The 24,577-nt window shown below is 44.0% G+C and overlaps 1 protein-coding gene across 2 annotated transcripts in view; it reads left to right on the top strand.

The window, feature by feature from the left end:
- Positions 1–4,883: 4,883 nt before the first annotated feature.
- The window catches only part of DTNA (dystrobrevin alpha), a 232,854-nt gene continuing 213,160 nt past the window's right edge, over positions 4,884–24,577 (top strand). Inside the window, exons 1-2 of one of the 2 annotated variants that reach the window (XM_076329753.1) lie at positions 4,884–4,954; positions 16,162–16,218. The gene's annotated coding sequence lies outside the window, so the exon portion shown is untranslated. Of the gene's footprint in view, positions 4,955–4,979; positions 5,030–16,161; positions 16,219–24,577 lie in introns of those variants that run through there. The other variant, XM_076329752.1, reaches the window with a different exon arrangement.

Here is a 24,577-nt window from a genome sequence, read left to right as displayed (position 1 = left end):
GTGAATAGTCCCCTCATTTTGCAAGCAAATAAATGTCTGTTGCAATGCATTTCTGGTACAGTGTGACCTCTCAGGGACTGCCATCATATTGTGAATAAAACTCACATAGCTACCACAAAGCTACTAATTTAGTAACAGACTTACTTAATCACAATTCTAACTTCCAGGTCATTAAGAAAGCCCAGAGTTACAAACGTAATCTGGTGCTAAACAGTCGACATCGTTTCCTTCCCCTAAGGAACGAATAAATAAAATTATTAATGAAAAAATTAATAACAGTGTACAAAGCGTTTTGTAGTTCTCTGCCAGCACATTACCCACTAAAATCTTTTATTTCTATATAGCAGAAATCCTATTTCTTTCTGTGACATCTCAGTGTCAAGCGCTGCATTTTTCCAGAGTGAAGTATGGACTTTATTCTCTGTCCTGTAATGAGTCAAGCAAGCCACCAACAGTGTCAGTATTTTTACTGTTATTACCTGTATTCTGGTATTTCTGACAAGTTAAAGATCATAGTAATGATGATGCATCCAAAAGTCCAGTTTGGATAACGTACTCAAATGGAACAAATTCAGTTTATTACTTGATTTCACAGGCACTTAATCATACAAAATGATGCCTAGTTGGCACAGTGATAGATGAACTAGGGAAAGATTAGATTTGTTAACGGTGACATTAAGATCAGCGCTGTCTAGTGTGATTCCTGCTCTCCTCACACTCTCTTAGATGTAGGAGGTGTGATCTTCTCTCATTCTTCAGCAATGGGGGGGATGTCAAATTAGGAACCTCAGAAGCTGACACCAAATGGTGGGAGGGCTGCTTGGTCAAAATGTGTCATTATCATGTCTGCCATCTTCATTGTTAGCCATTTATGTTACCCAAGAGGAAATCGGCTACATATGGAAAACTTGAGAGGACTGTTATAGAGCTCATAGTTTTTAATGTTATTAGATGTAAAATGTAGGAAAGTCAGTAAAGGGTTTGTAAACTGCTTCATGAACTGCTGGCTGGAAAGAAGAGCTGGTCAACATGTGATAGGACAGCTTGCTTAGAAGGTGCGACAGAAAGAAGGGTCAGGAGTGCAGGAACTACTTTGAACTTCAAACAAAACCACAGCTGGCCACACCTGAGACACTTCCCTTGTGCTGGAAGGGAACAAGCCAAGCCACACAGTATAGGTGCAAATTAGACTCTTATGGATGAGACATCTTAAAAACTCAAGGTGAAAGATAATAGGGCAGCTAAGGAAGAACCCGTTGTTAAGTTTGCCCTAAAATCACATTTTAAGTTTAAATGACCCCCGGTCATTCTCATTTTCCAGCCTTGTAATTAGGAGGTTGACCTTACACCTGGCTGGGATGAACCTTTAATTTGATTAATGTTTGCACTTGACTAGTGTTGATGACACGCCCAGGTGAAGCTAACAAACTTCAGAGTATTTTCTATCTTGTGAGATAATCCAAGTGCATGCACATAAAGAGGCATGAAGAAGCAGCTTCTGGAGGAACTGCTCCCCAGGATACGTATAAAGGATCAGCAAATGGAGTGTGTTGCTTTGCGGGTACTAGAATTAATGAGGGGACAAGAGTTTTCAGGTGTTTGATTGCAGAAAGAAGCCTGCTCCAGCAGACACAGGCTAATGCCTCTCCTGCAAGGAACAGATGCCTGAAATGTATCTCACAGTCACAGGCAACACTCAGACTGTCCCGTAACAACTCCGCATTTGAATTTGTACCATCAGCCATCTCCATGAGACTGGCCAAAAAGCCGGCTTTTCACCTAGCAGAGGCTTCCACTTTTGGTTTTAATTTAGTTTTCATCCATTTAAAACAAACCCAACAAACACATTGTTTTCCTGCAAACTGGACATTTGAGGAAAACTGCACTTAGGATACACTGATGTATGGTGTACCCTAAACAAAATAACCTTCCTGATGCGGCAGCAGCTCAGTCAGGTGGGCACACTTGTCTGTCCCAAGACCGCTAACAAGACCTAGAGCAGCATGAAGCCCTGACATCCTGTTCCTGTGGTGCTCCGCCAGGAATCAAAGCACTTTTCTATGGGAATTCTGCCAGCTTCCATGTGATGATAGTTTGTGGAAAAGCAGCCTGCTAACTCTAGTCTCAATCCCCCTTGAACACATTACCTCTCCTGTCATGCAAAGACCGTCATGGCCAGGTCTGTGACCCATAGAGAGGGCAGTCCTTTGGCTACTTAGCCTTGGAAGGGCACGTTCTAGAGAATGAAAGATTATGACTTCTCATGGTGAAACTGCCTATAAGTGCAAATAATTTAGTGCCATGTTAAAACAGTGATGAATTTATCCCATAATTTCAAGAAATGAAGCAACGCTCCCTGACAAAGCCTCAGAAGCTATAATTTATAGCAGCCCTCCCGGTTAGCAGCCTAGAGAGCTATGAACATCCTCAGCCCCATTAACATCTTAACTGGATCTCTACTGAGCATCAAGGTCTCCTGGTATATTCTCTTGTGAGCTGGAAACAGAGATTTTAAGGACAGGTTCTCCTGTGGTCTGATCTCCTTTATGTGTCACTTCACTTTCAGTAAGGTTACTGTCACTTAAACGTCCCTGTTGAAACGCAAGTCTTCCCTTACCTCTTCATTACGGTGACAGAATCCCTTGTTGCATGCTCACTCATTTCATCCTCTGTGACGCTGCCTTTTCCCCGTGTTTTTCTACTATACGCTGGTAATACCAACTTCCATAACTGATATCATCTGCAGATACATGGACTTCCCCTGCTGGCTCTCCATCACCTACCGCGCCTCATTTCAAGCTCCCATTTCAACCTCCGTGTCCTCCACGACTTCACACCTTGCTTCAGCTGTTGTGTCACCTCTTATGCACTCCACCCCTCCCACGTTCCCTGTGTGTCTTACCGAGCCAGAGGGTACCATCGGTCCATTCTCTGTGGTACCTACTACGCCTGAATCGCATTCTCATCCTCTTCTCACCTCTCTTTCCCACTGCTTCAGCAGTGTGAGGAGGCCAGTAACTGCAAAATGGTGTAACAGGGCATTGGTGTGAGAATCCAGCACTGTCTGTGCAACGCCTTTCCCCTGTGCTCAACCCCTCAGACTGCTTTTTTGATGATGATTATTAAATTCTTAAATATTTGCATGCAGTTGGGTAGTGTAATGCCCTAGCTATCTAACAAGGCACATTTGAGCCTCCAGCATGATCAAACCTTCCCCCTTTTCACTTTTCCGCTCCTTTTCTCCAGTCACAGCTAAGGTCTCCTCATGTTGTTTTCAGATTAGTCAAAGCAGCAGTCCCGACACAGGACCAATGTAGCAGCACCCCAAAAGCCTTCAGCCCTCCTGACACCATGCGATGGGTAGGATCCAGACTCTTAAGCATTATCTGAGCTCAAGGTTAAGTAGCTAAAAAGTTATACATATTGTTAATTGTTTTAATAAGTGGATGGGAAAATCTGTGAAAGCTGAAGGGAAAAAAACCCATCCAACTTCCAAATTTCGTTGTTTTAAAGACTGCACATTGCATTTCTAATGCAGATGGCTGTGTCTTATTTTCAGGTCATACATGACGGACGAAAGGGAAACGCGAGGCTCCTTCTCAGAGAGGTGCTGAATTTTCTTCTCAGGTACCTGTGCGTTAAGCCCACGTGGTTAATCCCTATGGTTTACCTGACCAGAGCTGGGAAGTAAGCGGGTCACAGAACTTCAGCACTAGAGACAATTCGATTCCTTCACCAAGCCTAAACGTGTTAATTTTTAGAACCGCAGGACCAGCGGTTGCTGTTCATCGCTCTCTATAGCCGGGCTACCTATCGCGCACGGAAGGCTCCTTGCACACCCACGCGCTAACCTCTGCTCTTCAGCAGCGAGACCCATTAAAGCCGAGCATGTACAGAGCCACTTACACCTGCAGAATCCAAACCCAGAGCAACGGCTTTAACCGTGGCTTAAATAAAACGTTCTTTCCCCAACACGTCACCGCGCTGTATGCGATGCTGCGAAAGTTGCCGTCTGCTCCGCGTCCGGCAGCTTGGGCGCCGGGGACCGAGCGCGGAGGGCTCCCCTCGCGTACGGAAACAGGGCCCGGGGGAGCACCACCCGCGTTTAGGATGCTTTCTCTCGGCGGCTGCCCAGCCCGAACGCACCCGCCGCGCCCCGCTGCTGCGGCACGGCCGGAGCGATCGCCTCCCCCCGCAGCGGGCGCGCCCCCCCGCCCCGCCGCCCGGGGCAGCGCGTTTCGAAACGTGCGGGTTTGACACCGTGAGGGGTTTAAAACGTGCCGGCCCCGGGGGGCGCCGCGTCGCGCCCCCTCGCTCCCGCCCGCCCCGCCCCGCCCCTCCCCTCCCCGGGAGAAGAGGATGACATCATCCCTCCCGCCCGCCCGCCCCGCCGCTCCCCCGGCCCGCCCGGCTCCCCTGGGAGGGAGGGGGGATGGCGCCCGCACCCCCCTCACAGAGCCGCGCCCCGGCGGGGGGCTGGAGGGGGGCTGCCGCCCCGCGGCCCCGGCCCGCCGCCTGGCCTCGCCCCTGCCCCACACCCCACTACGTCATCCCTCCCGCCGCCCCCTCCCCCCCGCGCGCGCGGCGGTGCTGGCGGGGAAGCGTCCCCCGAGGGGAGCGCCGGGGCCGGGCAACGGCTTCGCGGCGGCTTCAGCCACCGCAGGGCGCCGGCGCAGAAGCGTCGCGCCGGCGCGGTGGGGCGGGTGCGCATGCGCAGCGGGGGGGGCGGGCGCGGCGGGCGGGCGGCGGGGCAGCTCCTGCGCTGACACCTGCAGCATGTGCCAGGAGCTGCAGCGGCAGCGGCCGCCTCTGCCTCTGCGCGGCGCGGCCGCCCCGCTCCGGCGCCGTGCGCGGCGGCGGCGGAGGAGCAACTCCCGCTCCCGGCGTCCCTCCCGCCTGGCACCGTGTGCCGGCGGGTGCACGGTGACCTTACGGAGCGTGCATTACCTCACAGGTAAATATCAGCTGATCCGCCCCGGCGGCGGCGGCGGGAGCAGGCGGCGGCGGGAGCCCACAGAGCCTTCCCGAGGTAGCGATCCCGGCCGGGGCAGCGGGTGCGTGGTGGCGGGCGGGGGGGCGCCGCCGCCTGTTGCCGTTTACCTGTGTGGGGCAGCGGGCGGGGGGCGCCCGGGGTTTCCCCCCTTCAGCGCCGCGGGGGCGCCTGTGTCCGGGGGTGGGGGGGCGGCCTCGGCGGGGTGGGGAGGGCGGGGGGGGCCGGCCGGCCCCCCCCGCCCTCCCCACCCCGCCGAGGCCGCCCCCGGTGGGGTCGTACCGCGCTCCCGCTTGTCCTCAGGGCGGGTTCGCGCTGCCTGCTGAGGCGCTGCCGGCCCTGGCAGGTGTGTGTGTGAGTGTGTGTGAGAGCGCGCACGGGCATGCGGCACGGCCGGGCTATCTCCCAGTGACCCACCCAGCCGCTCCTTGGGTCCCTTGGCACGGAGAGGGGACCCGCTGGGCTTCCGGCTGTCCCTGCCCGGCTGCTGTCACGTCTTACAGTCAGCTCAGGTAAAAGGGACGAAAGGACGGCACCCCGTAACGCAGCAGCACTGCCTTTACCTGTGCGTTCACCGACTCGTTGGCAAACTTTGGTAATTGGCGGTGAAAATCTTAGTCGTTGCAGCCAAACTAGCTTGTACTACACTCCCGCGCTGAAGAGTAGCTACCACCTAAAATTAAATACTGCTGGTGACTGCGGTGGTCAGCTGAATCTGGTACTTGTTCACTGGATCTGCTTCCCAGCGTGGGTGATGTTTTAGGTAGTACTTTAAACATTGGTGGGAATCAATGTTGTCTGATAATTGTTGACAGTTACTGGTGACCCAGGAGATGTTAAAATGAGAGGTTCACCAAGTAAGAAGCAGTATCACAAACTTGGTGCTTGTAGACTTTCAATATATTGGGTCGTGTCTGAAGTTTTGTAACTTACTGTTCACTTCTGAACGCTGTACCTCTGCTCTTCCCCTTGTTGTTGGGATATAGAAGTAGTTAATAATAATGGGGGGTAAAGGCACGGATTCTGTGGTTTAACCCTACCATAGCTATGGAGCTGTTTCCATAACTTTTACCTGAACACCAGGTTGTAGAGACACACCTATGAATGGTGAGACACACACATGACTGGACACCTATTCACTAATAAAATGATGGCAACCAGGGAGTAGCGAGTGCTAAATCTTTAAGTCATGCTGGTTTCTGGCTGTCAAAGGGTAAGTGAGCATGAGATAAAAGCCAATGCTACGTCTATTTTAAGTTCATGTCTTTATATTGTTCCTCAAAAGAGAATGATCCTACTGACACATTTTTGGGTTTCACCCTCCTGTTGCAGTCACCAGTCAAGTTCCTGTATTTATTCAAAGTCGGTATTTAATGCACTAAACGTTTTTGTGGTTTTATGTGGATTTTATTTTTTCTTTATCACAAGACAAAGTTAAAATTCAAAGAACTGAATGCCTAAAAACAAATCTTTCCTTCCTATAAAAAGTCACATGTATAATACCAGCTCCTGACTTGACCTCTCAATGAGATATAACTGTAATCAGAATGAGGTGCTATGGTCTTGCAGTGGTAGTAGTAAATACAAAATTATATATGTGTGCACACTGTGTTCACAGGCAAGTGGATAATTCATGCATGTAATACTCAGTATATGTGGCTCCCCAATGGCGTGTAATCATTTCCACAAGCAGTTTTCGGTGTGTTACTGGTTGTGTACACCGATGCCCAGGATGGCTAAACTGTGCAGGCTTGACCACGGTAGATTCAGCTCTCTCTGGGAAGTACCTCAGGACCCAATCCTGAAAACAAACGTGTGTCTGTGATCTCTGCATGCTCCGGTAACCTACTGATCCCACAACTAAAAAACAGAAAAAAGCACAAAGTACATTACGGTAAGGTGCTGGATAGCAATCTATTAAGGTTTAGAGGAAGGTGAAGGATGGGGTTTTTTTGCTTTGTTTGGCTTTTGAAGGTTTAGTCCTTTACTAATGATTTCCTTGATTTCTACGGTTGTACGCTGTCAGAGACTGTAGAACAGATTATCTCCTCCTATCCATTTTGCCCAGCGTAAGTCTATTCAGAATTGCCTATAAGGGTCAGCACCAATCTGTCTAACTTCCATGCCAGGCAAATAATCAGATATAATTGTACTGAAATAAATGAATATATAGTGATAGGAAACTGTGACAAGAAAACTGGCCTCATGGTGTTTTATACTTGTATAGCTGAAAGCCAAAAATAGCTGTCATAAACACAGAATGTCCTTTCAGAAGAAATAGTCAATGCCTATCTTACGGTTGTCCAAAAAGTTTCTTCTGTTTCAGCAGCTTTGGGTTAGGAAAGTGAAGGCAGCAATCTTGGAATGAGAACTGCTCTAGAGAAACTTTTTGTTCCAGTGACTAATCTGCTTCTCCTTAATTCTGTGCTGTTAATCTTAGCGTGCACATATCCACACTATTAACATTTGGCAAGGACTGTTTTCTTAAACAGGGCTCCTTAAGTGTGTTGCTAGGTGTCACAGGGTTAATTCTAATGACTGTGTTTTAAACTGCGGCTCTTTACATTAATTATATATGGTCTTATCTCTAGGCATAACAGCAAAATGTAAGTGGTATGGAATGTTACATTCCAGTTAGTTTTGCCATGCAAATGGGGATTATAGTTGATGGGTGAGCCTGACATGTACTGCATGACTTGTCATGTTTTTCCTGGAGAGAGGGGAGTCTTGGGACTGAGTCACCATGGAAGAACATGGAGCCCTGTAGGCACAAAACTGGTGCAATGGAGTGATGAGTCAGACCTCTTATCTTTAAATTTGGTATTATGTGGTATTCACGCACGGGTGTGTTGCATTCATTGTGCACCTAGGCAAGTAATTAGCAGGCGAAAAGCTCACTTGGTCAGTCCTCTGACTCTGGGATGCCTTTTCTTTGCAGAGTTGGTCCTGCTTCTATTGAAACGAAAGGATCACGTGGGAAATCACGGTGTATTAACTTGCCGAGCAAATCGGGTCTGCCAGGCCATACGTATTCATTTCTTACATTGTTTCAAATCCAATAGTAGTATGACCTAATGCTTACATTTTCACTTTCTGCGTTGTAGATTTGCGCCAGCTTTTTCAGACTTCTGAAACCAGATAAAGAGTGGAGGAGTAAGAGCAGTGTTGCATCTTCATAGGCCCCGGTATTTGTCTAAGCTAAATGACTTCTATGGGTGTTGCTGTGGAATGACAGTATTGTTTCTGATTCCAGAGGAAGCTGATGTTATTGCTAAGCTAATGAAAATAATTGAAATTTCTTTGAGGTGGTAGCCTCAGAAATATGTTAAACAGTGACAGCGAAGACTGCTCACTCAGCTGTTTTCAGAAACAAAACAAAGCCTTACATCCGAGATGTCTTCACTTAGACACTTATTCTGAACTTCCTTGAATAGCGATCATTAATAACACCATCTTCGCAAGGTAACGGAGCATGAAAGTTCCTTGATTTATAATCATTTGGGAGCAGATGCTCGAAATTCTGTCCACTTACACAAACAGCACAAGAATGATACTTTTGCTGAAAATAGGGGGTGGGGGGACAGGGGAGCAACTATGTGTGGGGCAGTCGGAATGGCCTGGAAAAGTGTAATGCGACGGCTCCCTCTCCTACTTGATTACAAAAGCTACTAGAGGGACTGTGTTTGGAAAAAAATACATGAAATTTTTATTTGAAAGTCGTAGCAGAACATTATTGATCTGTGTATTTTTAAATCTCGTGAATGTAACTAGTCACCATTTTGTGATCACCATAGACATTAGCACTGGTTTTGGGGTGGGGGGTGTGTGTGTTGATGGTCTTGCAAAAAAAGCTTCTGTCTTCTCACATTGCCTTAAATTGGGAAACTTACAATGAAGACACATTGGAAAACATGCAGGAAAGATGTGCCAATTTAGGTCTAAATCATACCAATTCCAATTAAAGCGTAAATGTTTTATTTGTTTTTAAGTTAGATACACCTATTGTATTCTCTAGATGTATAGATATCTAGAATGTCACATGTGGAGAAATCAATGCAGGGAGGGTTTAGGAGTCTCAGCAACTGAGACAACATGCCAAGCCACTTGCAAGAACTTGGAAATTTCAGTGGTCTTTGTGTCCTGGTGTGGAGATCAACAAACCTGAGACTAGTTGCACTGATGAAGAAAGTGATACCAGAACTGGAAATCTCCAGAGAAACCCATCTCAACTCTAGAGAGATGGAGATCTAAGAAAAGCCGTCAAATACCTCTTGTTTGGATTTAGTTACCATAAACTTGGAACACCATGAAGTCGCAAGGTGGTATCATGTCCCCTGGAAATCAATAGCATTTTGCTATTGACTTCAGTAGAGCCAGGGTTTTGCCCTCCTACTTAAGATAGCTAGGACCAAAATGCATGGGGCTAAATCCTTCTCTCATTTACGATGACATAAATGAGTCCTGCTGTATTTTCTTCCTCACAGTGAAGAGAGAAAAAGATCAGGACTATACTACATATCAACAACTGCTGCTAGGGAGTGTAATTATTTTATGCTGTTCCTGTATAAGCAAAACCTTTACCATTAAAGGTGTGATGTCATCTTCTCCTCCTGTAACCACTATATTTATACTGATTAAGTGAGAAGTACCACTGACAGTTCACATACCTGTGCATATGCCACAAGGACCCAGAAGGAAATCTTGAGCTGTATTTTTTATTGTACAGAGGCTGCATTTGTATAAGGATGCTCTGTATAACCAGAACAACCTGTAAAGGGAAATACAGAGATTTTTATAATTGTTCAAAAGAGATTACAACTTAACAGAATTCCATCCTATAATGTACAAAGTACAAAAATAAAGGCTCTTTTCAGTTAAATCCTCTACCAGATTGGTGCCAAGAAGCAATGCAATATCTCAAATGATTTGGGCTTTTTTAATGTTCTTAGCTGGAAGAGATGTCAGAAGGGCCAGGGGTGGAGATCTACAAAAATGAAGTAGCAGATTCATGTGGAATTTCCTCATGTAGTGGTCTGGATGCCTCTGCTTATTTTGCTTAAAATGAAATTCAAACTTCAGAAGCACACTTGATTTTCTTTTCTCTTGGCGCTGACAAGCTCTGCCTGGGCTTTGTTGTCTGAAGAGCTAACAGCAATTAAAATGTGATGTGACAGCGACTTCTATAAACTGTTTTGTGATGTAAGAATCGTAACGTAAGATTTTTCTGACACGATGAAAACCAACAAGGGAAAGGAAATCTTTCAGCGTTATCTGCACCTTTTCAAAAGTTCAGCCAGAACTTCCTTCTGATAGCCGACTCCTCACACAGCAGGTGTGAGTGGAGGCTCGTTTAACTGGTAAAACTCCTCTATAGTGAAGTCTGACCATGTTGGTTTAAATAAAAGCCTGATACAATTTTGCCCTTGGGCCTTCCTGGGGAACAGAGGAGCTGCTGGTTTAGTGCCAGAATTTACTTGTCATACTTACGGGTGAATAGATCCATTGAACAGTGAGACCACATTGAACTGTTCATCTTGGCTTGTGCAGGAAGGTGGAACTGTGTTTGCACCACGCTTGGCACCAGGCAGGATGGGTGAGCTGCTTCCATCCAGGAGGAAGAGCCACGTCGAGTGGTCCCAAAGCAGCCTCTAAGTGGCTGAGTCCACAGGTGACTGGAAGCAAAGAAAAGTAGAAGATAATGCAATATTTTCTGGAATGTAATTATTACCATTAACAGGTTGAAACCCAAAACTAAACCATGACCTACCTCTGTCTTCAAGTGATAAAGATGAAACAGTGCAAGTAGAAAAGTAAAGATCAGCTTTAATCAGAAATGTAAGAGGGAGCAGCGTGCCCAAGACGGTGGTATGATCTTCCTGGAAAGATCTGAGCTGAATTGAAGATCTGATGCACATTATTCTGATCTTGACCCCTGGTTCCTGGGCAACTACAGTTACTCACCAAGTCTGCACACGTGTGAAAGGAGCTGCCTTTTGTAGGCCACTTGTATATGCCCTTATGCCTCGCAGAATTGCCCCGTATAGTGGCTATTTACATCTATTGAGTTTTCTCACAATTGCCCTGTTGTACTTGATCGGTGCCAGAGTTAAAGTTAAATGGTGGTTGGCCTGTGCTTAGCCGCAGCAGCATTGTCCACGGTAATCACCCCACAAAGTAGGTCTTGATCACAGTCTGAAGTACCAGCCAGCTCTCCTCTTTTCTTTCCTCTTTGAAATCTTCTTTGCTTTGGCATGCGTGTCAATGAGCGTGGTCATGTGGTGTGCGACACAAACTTGAGCTGCGCTGGGAGGCTTGGCTCCCTGGAGAAAGAAGGGCTCTTGGCTGCCCACCAAAGCCCATCACGGCTTGACAGTTACGCTTTAGTGAAATGGACCGACCAACTTCTCAGTGGGCAGAGTGCCAGCCTAACAGATGGGCCTGAATGTGGGCAGCCAGCAAAGCACATACATACGTGTAGATGCAGATAATTGTACGTACAGGCATAATAAATAGGGGTCTTTGCAATTTGAAAAGAAGTTGCCAAAGCGAAAGGCTGAGTACTAAAGTGATGAGCCTGAAGAGAGACTTCTTTCGGGGAGGGGGCATGTCAGAGTGCTCAGAGGAAGGATCTGCGCTTTCCTTGTTGCTCTCTGCTTACAGTTTTGCAGATTATATAATAAACAAAGGAGGCTATTTAGTCTTCTGAATCCCGGCACTCTTGTTACTACAACTGGGAATGTGGAAAATGACACTTTACTGCAGTGAATTGCCTTACGAACCGCTTGAAGCTTGCTACCAGCTCAGATTCTACCAACACATTTGCTAGTACAGCTTGAGACCAGTGGAAATCTGTGCATGCCATGCTTTTCATTTTGAATTACATTTTGAAGTATGAAATACTTCACCGAGCAAGAGTTGCATAGAAATCAGTTACCAGCACAGAATGTAACAAAACTTTCTCTACGGGTAGTAGCTTCCAAAATCTCTGTGTGTAGTTAGCTAGCGAGTAAATGTCAAGCCCCTTCCATGGGTGGCAGTCAGCTAACACATACATGCAAGGCCATATAATAATTGATAATTAAACACTTGTAAGTCTTTCGAAGAGCTAAGCATTAGTTGTATCTCTACAGAAGGGACATAGAAAAGCTAAGTGACTTGAACTTGTCTGCAGAGGGATTTGATTGCAGAAGCCCATTTCCCTTGAGCCCATTTCCCTAATTTTATCAACGTGATGCTGGAGAATTGCCTGGCCTTGCTGTCTCGGGGCATGCAGGTATCTTGCTTGAAGGTCCAGCTCTCCTTACTAGGAGAGAGCACTAGTGGATTGCAGGATGAATAGCAGCGCACACCCAGCTGGAAATTGCCTCGGGCTCCTCTTAAAATTCCGGAAGGTCTGTGGATGCAGTTTTCCTTGAGCTGATAGGGCAAACCAAGGATCTGTGAGTTTGGGCAAAATCTGCAATGAGCTCTGGATACCCTCAGTATAAAAGTAGAGATTCAGCTTTACGTTTCTAGGACCCTTAAGTTAGATTAGCAGGAATTATTGGGATAAGAAAAATCTTTTCTCAAATCCTGGAAAGAAATTATATTTACCAGATCTAATGTAATCCCTTTACACTTAACCTGAAGACATGGCAGCTGTCTGTGTGAGTCCCAAATCAAGTACTGCGGTCGCTGGCTTCCTAAGTGCACACAGTGCACAGAGAAATTTTGCAAGCCAGCACTAAATGGGCCAGCAGGCCTAGGGAGTACGTTTTGGCGTAAGGATGGGACCAGGCTCTTGGTGGGGGCTGACCTACCTGGCAAGGCGTCCAAAATGAGTACAACGAAGGGACTGTTTTGAAGAGGGGGAATAATGAGGTAATTTCTTAGGGCCCAGATTTCAAAAGATGATTAAAAACTCCTGTAGGTTTCACAGGCAAGTATTTGCTCCCGTAATGGAAATGACAAGAGTAGGCCTGGTGCGTTCTGAATATCAAATGGGAGGGTGTGTTCTGGTCTGAGCATAATGTCTGACGTGCACACACTTTTATTGACTTTTTATTCTTCTTTTAGTCTTTCAGGCATGTTTACCATGTGACACTGCTCATTTTTTACCTTCGTAAATAATAACCAGAACAAGCAGTTTAATGGTGGTGTGCACTAGTTAATGGGAACTACAGAAATTTAAATCCCCTGTGTGGGAATTCTGCAAGTTTTGACTCATTTAATCCCCGTCTCCTTAGCCCACATCTACCATTCCCCTTTGTGCAGGCTAGGGGGAACATAGCCCTTAAGGCTCAAGTGATTTTTATCGGTTTTCTTATCACCTGCATTCAGCTGCTTCTGGTGGGACTGTTACAAAAACACAGGTGCAGTCCTCCAAAGGACTGGGGGAGGGCAAAGTGAAGGAAAAACAGGATGGAGGGAGGAGGGTTGTTAAAAGGGAAAAGTGGGATGGAGAAAAATGAGATGCGAAAGGGGAAGGAAAGCAAGGCAAAAGAGAAGGGTAGAAAGAAAGAAGAAGGAAAAAACCTGAAACCAGTAGAAAAGAAAGAGGGAGAGGAAAAGAGGAACACACACCCCCCCCCCCCCGATTATCAGATGAGGACTGTACTGTGTTAATGAAAATTAGTACATGCTCCAGTTAAGTTACTTTTCTCTTAACATGACAGCACAGGACTCATCTTGCAAAGGCTTCTTTGGGAAAAGGGTCTTGTTTGACCTTATGGGACTCGATGATGGATGAGGATGAGATGAGGAACTCGCTCGAGAAGACCTTTATGGGGTGAAGACCAATGTTAGCAGTAGCAGGGTCAAGCTGTATGTTTATGCCAACAGACAGGACAGTGATTTCTTTTTTATTACTGAGTCTGCTGAGGTAGGAATATATTTGTTCTCAACTAAGTGCTGGCACTGAAAAGAGGAACGTAAGTCGCTGTATGTTTTAAGCCTGCAGATAGGCACATTGGAAGTTGAACTGCACCATGCCGTGCTCTGTATAACCTTCTGCAAAGAAAGGTGATACATACTGCCAAATACTGTAATATTAGAGGTATTACTTTTGTAGTCCCTGTTTCTCTAGACAGATACAGAAGACTTAAAAGCAGTCAGTGTTTGTGAACGCTGCATCAGTCTACCCTAAAAGGCACTTTGCTATTTTTTCCTTCCTGACCCCTGTTTAATCTAGTCATATTAAGACTGACATTATTATGGACAACTGCGTGAAACTTGTTTGCACAGAAGAGATAAACAATAACTGTTGTACAAGATTAGTAACTTAAAATGCAGCTACTTAGTACATTTCTCTGCACCATGGATTAGCCAGTCATCCTTCTTAGGTAGAAGAATAGGTAGAATACCTTCATGTTTGGTGAAGGGTATATTTCATTTGTCCCATTGTAATGCTCTTCTGTGTTTGCACAGGGAATGCTACGTTTCTGATATGCTAGGAGCCCCATATTATCATTGCTATTTGCATTTACACTTAAATGTTGCCATCTTACTTTTAAAAACAAGCTAGCAGAAAGATAATTATTCCTGTACAATTTGTGGCTTTTATTTTTTTTTTTCTTTCAACACATGAAAGCGTGTAGTAGGGCATTATAAAACTCTTGATTTGTTATAGGCAATCAGACTTTTGATGGTGTGCTTGACTATCAGAACAAACGACAATGGCTTCTTTACCATAAGCTCTCTTCCAAATAATTAATGTAATGTTAGTGGGCTTAGTGAAGCAGTGGGCTATATTACAGTGACTGGAAAGCATGGAAACCTACTGTGTCTTTCTGTCATAAAAAGGCCCTGCCTGTGCTGTAGATCCTATGAGGAATTTGTAGAGATACTTGAAAGGATAAAACACTCTATAAATTCCTGAAGTTCAAAGAGAAAATACCACTCAGGATAAAAAAGGGAGCTTAGCCCAGCAGCAGCTTAACCATATATGACAGATCTAGTGCTAAGTCCTGTGCCATCAATGCAAATGCTTCTGGAGTTCACCAAGTAGCCAGATGGAAGGACTAGAAGAAAGGCTTTGAGAATACTGACCTGGGGGGGGAAGGCACAGAGAAAAGGCATGTGCTTCCCAATAAATGACTCTGATTCTCTGGGCAGGATACAAACAGGGAAGGTTTAAGACGTGTACAGCTAGATCTGTCTTGCATTTCCTGTGAAAACTACTTTTAAAGGCATTAATATGTATTTGTCTGTATTCCTGTGCAGGTATTATGCCATAAATAAAATTGGGAACTATGCAAGTTGGCAACCCTGTTATTCTAACATAGGGATAGATTACACCAGGCCTGAATGATGCTTTTGAGAGCTGAGACTTAGAAAAATCATGAGCTATGTCCTCCTTCCTGTGCCATATAATGACATGAAGATTGGATCAAAGTTGATCACCTTCAGGCCATGAGGGTAATCAAAAATTCAGCAGAAGGGCTGGTTTAGAGGTGACACTTCCTTCTAGATAGTTCTTTGTGACCTTCAGTCATCTCTATATGTGTCCTGGACCCCACTGTTTTCTTGTCTTGCCAGCTCCCCACAGAAACATCCCATAGAACAGTCAGCCCAGGCATCCCTTATGCTGGCCTCCCTCCCTCCCTCTCCAGGACAGAGCTGCTCTTGTGTGCGCTCTCCTCTACGAGCCCAAGCATCTTGTCTCCCCTTCTGCGAGCAGCACTTGGATTTAAGCAGCTCTGTCTTATCTCAGCTGCTGCTGCACGTTGACCACAGACGGCATACGAGCATGCAAATTATCTCAGTAAATAATTTGCACTAGTTGTCACACAGAACAACGCAAACCTTGGTGGCTGTGGCAGGCTGCTGTTGCCGTAGGAGATGTGCAGGGACAGCTTTTATGAGCGCCTGAGGACAGGAATGACACAACAGCATTTTAGCAGCTGTATTGATACTGGATGCTGTTTCAGGCACCCTACCCAGTGCTCACAGTCTTCATTTCAAGTGGTGTGGACGTTTGGAAGGTAGGAAGTGATGTTATATCCGGAACACCTTAATGTTAAATAAAATGAGTATGGGACACATGGCAGTAACTGCAGTCCTAGGAAAGTATGTGTGAGATTGCGGTCACTGCTAAGGGGTGTATGCTTGTTGGAGGCCATATTGTGGCTTTTTGGCCCTTGCTGATGACCACAGGCATAGAAATGGTTCATGTTGCTTTTGTTTATTTGTAGGAAAAGGAAGAAACATGGAGCTGCATCTCTGTTCTGAAGCTAAAGTATAGATTAAAGGTACTCTTTTTTTCCCCACGGTTTTGTTTTTTAGGAGACTGCAGCAATGTATTCTCAGCAGTCGCAGGAGCTTTAATGACAGCTGTTTTGCTTGAAAGCCTGTATCTGTCAGTGTCTGTAGCATGAGTTGATTTAATCCTTTGGATTTCCTCATGTTTAAAAAAGCTGCAGAGTCTTCTTTGCCTACCAAAACACATTTAACAGTTGAAATTTTAGCAGGGAATATTTCTAAAGTCTACCATTTTGCATATACTCTGTTTGATGATCCTACTGTTTATGTATTTTTAATACATTTCTCACATTAGTCTGAACATTCAATTAAGGACATGGCTTAGGAAAATTTGGAACTTTGGAAAAAAAAAAGAAACAGAAATAAAATAACACTAGCAGAAACCTTAGTAGCCCCATATCCCTATGCCATTTGCTGCTCAAAATTGAGGAAAAATATTTAAAAATGAAGTTATCTTTCACGGCAGACTTTATGCCCATAAGTCAATCTCATCTTAATACTCAGCTGTCGGGAAGATTTGTCCTTGAAACCCAAATTTCCCTTACATACACTGACATGTGTTTTGCAAGACCTTGAAATTACACAATGGAAGGAGAGCTGAAAACTGCTGCCAAATCTACTAGATGGTCACGGTTATCCGGAGCTGACCAGAAGCTTTAATTTCATGCACTACGGTACTGCAGGCTGAAACCGCGGAGCTGTGGTGTGCAGGCAGGTAGTCTGCTCCGTGCGGGTGGCTGCCCCTTTGGCCAGGTGGGGAAATGCAGATGTACCACAGAGGGCAGGATGCAGGTGTATCGTTCCTTTGACATCAGCGGGTGGGCTGTCGCTTTTCTCCTGTTTTGTTTGCCCAAAACACTTCACTTTTTCTGAAGCAGCGATACTTGAAAGGGGAAGGTATTGACTGGCGCGGTGGGTCCTGTGGCACGCTGCCTCACTCAGAATGCAGACGAGGAGAATGGGGGTATAGGACCTGATTGTACCACTCCTGAGTTAGCTATTCTGAAACCAACCAAGTCCAGGGCACTTGAATTTGATACTCTTTTTTTCCAGGGGACTTTCTATGGCCCTGCCTAACAGAGAGAAAAAAGCGATGATCACCCCATGAGTATTATGATTTACATCCCAATTTGTTGATACCAACATGCTTATCTTTGCTAAGCTACAGACAAACTTGTTGCATCAGATCCAATTATCCAAAATCACTAGCATCCAGTTGGATGAGTCTCATGGGGCTTTGGGAGGGGGAAAAAGGGTGTTTGGTTTTTCATGGTGGTATTTTTCCTTTCCTTGCTTTTCTTTTTATCAACTTCTTTCCACTGAAATGACAGCAAAGCTTGCATGTTGTAGTTAGCTCTTCATGCATCTGTTTTAATTTACGGACTACAAGATACGGGACCAATCTACATTTTTCTAGTAGTCTTCAAATGCAGTGATTAAGAACAGTTTATTGCTTTGTTCGCAATAAACCAAAGGAGAGGTATTTCTTTATCACTTCCTTGTCTTTGGCAGCCTCACAGCACTGAAACTTCCTGGGCCTCTTGCTGTCTGCTTGGCTAAGTCCAATGAACCTTCTGTTAACAAGGGTTTAAAAATACATTAAGAATATTTTTGCTCTTTATGCTTTACCTCATACTTCTATTTGTGTTTGGGTAGAACATACCAGCGATTGGAAAATAATTTATGAAATGTTATTAAATGTTGTTAAGGCATTTAAATTGAAGATCCAGCATACACTCATACACAGTCCTTGAGTATCAAAACATTTGTTAGCATATGTTATGTGAACAGTTAGGCTGGAAGCTCAGACCTTGAGAGGGCCTTCAGTATTTTTTTCACAGCTTATTTTTCACAGTTTATTCCCTTTTTCCTTTTTTTGTTTTTAAATAAGACAATCGTCCCCTACCTTGCAAGAGCTGAGTGTTTGATGTGACTTTGTTTTGGAAAGTGGTAGCACCCACTTGCATACTATTCGTGAATCATCAATGTCATTAGATATTAAGGTGTTTAGCTGGATTTTAATATATAAGGCTCTGCTCCATGTTGTCTGTGCATCTGTATTAACTGGCTTCTGAACTGTTACATTTTTCTACTTGGCAAATATTCTCAGCAGAAGCACCTACAGCAGCTGCTTCTAAAACTGCAGCATTTGTAACTGGTAACTGTACTGTTACCATTGGGTTTTTTTAATACTCTATTTTTAAATCTCTCTTTTAAAAAGAAAATACACGGAACAGTTATCAAGAAATGCAGCAAAAAACTACCCCAGTCCAGAAGGCTTTACAGCAAAATACAAAGCGGTACAGCTAATCTGTGCCTTCTTGTACAAAAGGAGTGTGTAACACACAGTCTAGGCAGTAGATTGTTAGCTCCGCAAATTCATGCAGCTCCACTGAAGTCACTTCTGAGGGGATCTGCTCTGACTCTGAGTGTGTTCCCTGTGAAGCTGTTAATGATGAAGCACCCAGCACATACACTGGGGCACGATCACACTACACATGCATCAGAGAAGGGAAATAAATGCCTGAATATATACATACATGCATGTCTGCAAAGGTGGGGTGATGGGATTTCTTAGCATATTGGGGGGGGGAGGAGACAATGATAATGCAAAAAAAAAAAAAAAAAAGGTAAGGAATAAACATCCAGGAGGCTTTTCTGAATTATTTGTACAGCGTATCACAAAAACACAACAACGAAGAGAAGGTCAAAGTCCTAAGAACATGGATTGAAATGGTCAGAGGCCCTTTCAAATGGCGTGGACTCCATGACTGCATTAATCCCGAAGTGACTTGTTTCAGGAGGAGGGAATATTTTGAACACCCAGAATTGTGTTCTTCACAGTGACCTGACTGAGGATGAACACATTTCCCACTTGTAACTGGAGTAGTATTAAGTCAGCCCATTTCTCACTGCGGGGCTTCAAGTCCCAAACAGGTGGGACTTCATCCATTGTTTCATTAATCGTCCAAGTGAATTTGTCTCCTTTGGTATTTAACTACTGCATCCACGATAACACTGGCCACTGCTAAAAGTAATGATTTATTTTTGTCAGATTTAGATCTATTTAATAACATTATCAAATAACAAATGCTTCTGTTTCTGTCGATACACCTCCTTTATAACTTTTTCAACGTAAGTAGGAAAAAATGACATCATGAAAACTTTGGGAGCTGATACTAGAGCTGACTTCCCATGGCAATCTCTGTGTGGAATCCCAGGTGGTTTAGCATGATCCATGTGCCAAGTTAGCCCCTGGTTGCAGAGGGAAGGCTTCTCAAGGCTGAATGATAAGAAGTTATGACCTTCCGTGTTTCGTACACTTACTTTCTCTTTTATTTTCCTATCTGAGCACTTCAGGTGATCAAAAATAACTGGCAAACATTTTTTGCTTGTTTGTTTTTAAGTAGTCTTTTGAACTGACAAGACATGAAATCCTTAAACCAAAGGACAGTATTTTTCAGTAGGTTACAAATGTCTGAAAGTAGAAATGCTGAATATATTTACCTCAGCCATGATTTTACTGCCATGGTAAGATTTTTTTTGCTTTGCTGCATATACCAGGACTTTAAGATTATGTTGGTTTTTGCTGAGCTAAATCCAGATACAGGATTTGGTTGTAAAATACACAAGGAGAGGTTTGTGGCTGCAGAAAGCCTCTAGAATCCCCTTTCCATGAGAAGATATTAGTGGGGTTGAAAGAAATCCATTGCGTAGTGCTTTCATGCAATCCTAGCTAAAGTAACGGTGACCTTGCTGTTCACACCCCTGCAAGGCTCCCGAGGAGCCAGGGGTAACTTCATTGTGCCTCTTCCAGATGGCAGTGTCCTTTCCCTGCGGGTTCCTTGGTTTTGATTGCTCTGCCGAAGCTTGTGTTGACCAAAAGTGTATGAACTCGATGAGCAGTGCTCACCTGCGCTTTCCACTCTTCCGCACGACGCTCTTAACCTGCAGTAACTGTAGAAGAGGCACCTCCTGAGCGTGTACAGCCTGTACCAAAGGTCACCCACTCGTACAGTGTGAGCGCCTGAGTAAACCTGTGTGCTCCCCCTCAGTAGGAGCATCCACAATGGCTGGAGCTTAACTACTATCATTTGATGATTCATTTGCAGTGCTTATTTTCTAAAAATTGCATAGCCTGTTCTCAAAAGCAAGGCATAGAAAAAAGCAGCTGTTACGAAAAGAGAGGAAGAAAAACTCACACGTACAAACCACAGAGCTTTAAAGAACCAAACCCACATTGTTAGGGTAGGAAAAAAACAACAATTTGCCGTGTCTTGTCTTTGAAAAAGAGCAGAAATAGATCGGTTATATTTTTGAGGTGCTACTCATATTTTAGACAATTAACAGTGACACTTGTGAGTCTAAGAACATACGGATTTGAATTCAGCCCTGACTTGCATTTCTTACTTTTGTGGGATTTCATAGAGAATGAAACAGGGAATTTTCCCCTGTTGTAAAAAGACATGCTTTTATATTCAGTATATTGAATATAGTGGATTTTAGGCATGTAATATTGATACTGAAAGAGACACACTGCTTTTTAAGTGTAAGAAGCATCACAACTGACCACTCCAAATTTTCTGTCGTATCATTGAATACGAAGATGGACTTTGTTGTGCTTGTCTTTATCGTAGCATAGCTTACAGAGAATTTGATTCAAAAAGCAGAAAATCGGCATGACTGAAAATATGAAAAAAATAACTTTCAGTGCTGTGTAATGTTTTGCAAAAAGTATTTGCTTTCTGTGGAAACAACTGATCAACAAAAAACTGTAGCTGAAACTGAAACTCCCCATTCAGAAATTTCATAACATTTCATTTAAAAATTTGTGATTGAAATGAAACATACTGACATCTCCAAATTAATTGTTTTCTTCTACCTCAGTCTGAACTTTAATTTTTTTCTTCCTGAGCTACTGCAGAAACTCGTCCCTTCCCCCATGTCTCCCAGTAAGTCAGGCTGTCCAGCCTGGAGATACATTTTTCATGGAGTGTCACCAGTATGCAGCTTCTGTGCCCAGTGGGGAGGTTGTATTTACTGCTGAGATGATGCTTTGCCCAAAAGCAGCCCCATAATCCAGTCCACAAGGCACCAAAATTAGAAGTCCAGTGAGGTACTCCAGCAGCCCAGAGAGACGCAGCTTAGTCCCAAAACAAAATAGTGTGCTTTGAATGTGATAAATTTTTTCTGCATGAATTAAACTTGGCTTTTAATGAAATACTTCATTTGGATTTTGCTGATGGAAGATTTCAGTTTTCAGCTCAAGTTAAAGCACTTCCGTGCTAAAACTCCCGCTGTTCAGTTTTGTTCTGCTGATCAGCTCTCTTCTGAGATTCTGTTATTCTTCGTTTGCATGGGTTGTGACTAGGAAATATCCTTGTTGTGAAGGCTTCTCTTCTTCCGAGGTGCATTCCCTGTTCCTAAAAGTAGGGAACTATGGAACCAGTGCTCTTTCTCAAAGCAGAAGAACCGTGTCAAGGTCAGATGATAAATGTTCTTGCAGACTGATACACACATTTACATTGAAGGTCCTGACCAACTCGGAGCCCAGAGAAACAAAAATTCCTGCCTCTGTGTGTGTATTTAAGGGAATAACCCACAGATGAGTCATGAATGCAGCATTACTAATGACCCTACCCACACCACAGCTGCTGAACCTTCCTGCAAGGCAGAATGAGCTACAGACCTCCCCCAGATGCCAAGAACATCTCATCAGTACTCCCTGGGGCTGATGGTCTCTGACAGGCTTTCAAACCTGGCCCCCACCTTCTAGCTGAGGAGCCTGTGCTGAGAGACCCAGAAAAAAAAATCTGTTCCCTGCCCCATGCGTGGCGTGACCCACCCACATCCTTTCCATGGCCTCACCTCCTGTGCGATGAAATCTCCCAACCCCCAGTAATTGTTGTAGCACTGAATTTACCTTTAAGTCAGGAAGCTGCAGCAGAGAATCACGCTGAATGAGTGAATGCATGCAAATAAATGTAAACCACAGAAAATGTGGTAATTTCTGCAATCTTAATATTCTGGCTATATGCCTATTAGCATTTTCTTTGATGGACTAGCTTTCCTTTGACGTAGGACATCATGTATTTTTTTAATGACCTTTGTAAAGGCAATTCATGAAAAAAAGGTAGAAATAGTGCAGTGTTGTTTTAGAATAGGCTAAAAATCCTTTTGTGGCTCTTCTTGTTAAGCAAGCAATGTTTCTTCCAGGGCAACACAAAATGTGAGTTGAAAGTGGGATGAGACCAATTAAGATCCAAGAAAGGGCGTGTAGAAAGCTAGGATTAAAGAAAGCTGAAAAGCGAAATTTCAGCTGAAGAAGGAAGACTGATAAATATATTGAAAGCTTTTGATGGCTGCAAAATATATAGAAGGGCAGCTCATTTCATTTTGGCTTTTGCTTTTAACTGTCAGTTTACTAGAACTGAGTTTTTGTTTCCATTCTAAAGAACATTTTGGGGAATGGTGTTTCTTCTGCTCCTGACTGTGATCTGCAAAATAAATTTGAAAGATTTGCCATATGAATGCGAGTTCTCTCAGTGTTTTCACTAAATCTAGATTTAATGGATTTTTTTCATTTTGAATTGAGATCTATCATTCTTTTTTCTCCTTTGTATTTTGATTTTCTGGTTTGCTACTGTTCTATCTTCTTCTGGGCCAGTGCAAGCCCATGTATTAAAAATAAGCCGTTTTCATAAGAATCCCGGCACTTCTCATTGGAAACCTGTTCATGAGTGCTGCTGTCTTTTTAAGCCCTGTGCTGTCTTGCAGTGGAGCCAGGGTAAGAGCTTGCCGTTCGATTGCTCCCACTCTCCCACTGCTACAAGCTACTGATCTTTCTGAATGGGAGGTACACGAACTGTTCCAAGAGTTGCCTCTCCATAGTTCTTTGTGTGGATACTTGACCTGACAGATACTTCTCAGAGTTGCTCAGTCTGCTGCTGAATATTTGGAGACGTGTTTGTTTTTTGACAAAACTCATTTGTTGTGTTTGCAAGCTTTAGCAAGCCTTTCTTACTTACAGTCATTCCTACCATCTTACGGTTCCTGTGAACCCAGGTGCTGCTGCTGGTTTTAAGTTCTGAGAAGAACGGTGATCCTGATTCCAGTGCAAGCATTGCCAAGCAGATGGGCTGCTTTTATGCATGGCTCTGTTCCCCTGTTCATTCTCGGTGTCAGCTGTAAGAAAACATACCGCTTTGTGCACTTTGAAGGACGTTCACTGGCTCTTGGTCCTAGACTATCACCTCAGAGGAATGTTCAGAATGAGAGAGCAACAACACACCTCACTTGATATTCCTGGTGCCAGAGGCATATGAGTTGCTAATGAAGACTCTGTTCTCTTGAGTGGCCAGATCCAAAAGCCTTTGACCTTAAAATCAAGGAAAGAGGCTCCATGACAGTGCAGTAACAGTTCCCAGCCTGCTGAGATGTGGTTTGGGAGTGATTGTGAGGCTTTTCAGGGTCTAGGAAGACCAGTTGGGATAAAATCGTCCTTCGTTGCATTGCTGCCGTGTAAATAAACGGTTTCTATGAAAGTTTTAGTGGTGAATTGGGGTATGAATTCAGAAACTTCAAGCTTTAGTCTCTTGCTGGCCTCTCTATGAGGGAGGTGGAGTTCTCAGGCCCTGTTGCAACACTACCAACCCTCAGAATACTGGACTTTTTTTTTTTAACATACAGCTTCCAGATGGTACAAGATTTTCAACTAAAACAATGTTATCCTTTATGGTATTACAGAAAACCTTGGAAATAAAGTGTATTAAAAAACCATAAAAATTGAAAAACACAATTTTTGAGCCAGTACTATGATTTCAGGGTGATTTGTGTTGATATTCTCCATTTTCTTTTGAAAATAAAATTAGTATCAAACACATTTTTTATCTGGAATTAGATCAGGCACCAAACACGTAGGTCATCTGGAGCATTTCAGTAATGCTATACCACAGACTTATTTGAAGTCTAGGGCTTAATAAAGTAATTTTTACCACTTAGGAATAGCAGTTTGGATTAGAGTTGCATATGTAGCAGTATCCCTTAATCTGAATTAATTGATTCTAGGAAGCAAAAGTCAAGTGCACGAATCTACTTTATGAGCAAAGATAATGGATTTTCAGTTGGGGTGTAGGAGATATGAGCCAATTTACATCAGTGCGTGCTTACTGGTATTTTTCATACTTTTGTTGAGGAAATTACTGTGTGATTTTATTTCTTCCTCTTTTTCTAGCTTGTGTGTCTGAAAATGGGAATCACGTTGGTTTTCAAGGATCATTGGATGTTCACTGAGCATCTAAAACTAAAAAGTAATAATCACATTTTAGAAGGCAAGTAAAAACCACTGCT

Source organism: Aptenodytes patagonicus, chromosome 2, assembly GCF_965638725.1.
Source record: "Aptenodytes patagonicus chromosome 2, bAptPat1.pri.cur, whole genome shotgun sequence".
Taxonomy (NCBI): domain Eukaryota; kingdom Metazoa; phylum Chordata; class Aves; order Sphenisciformes; family Spheniscidae; genus Aptenodytes; species Aptenodytes patagonicus.
Note: the sequence above shows the minus strand (reverse complement) of the source record. Positions and strands in the feature narration are given on the sequence as shown.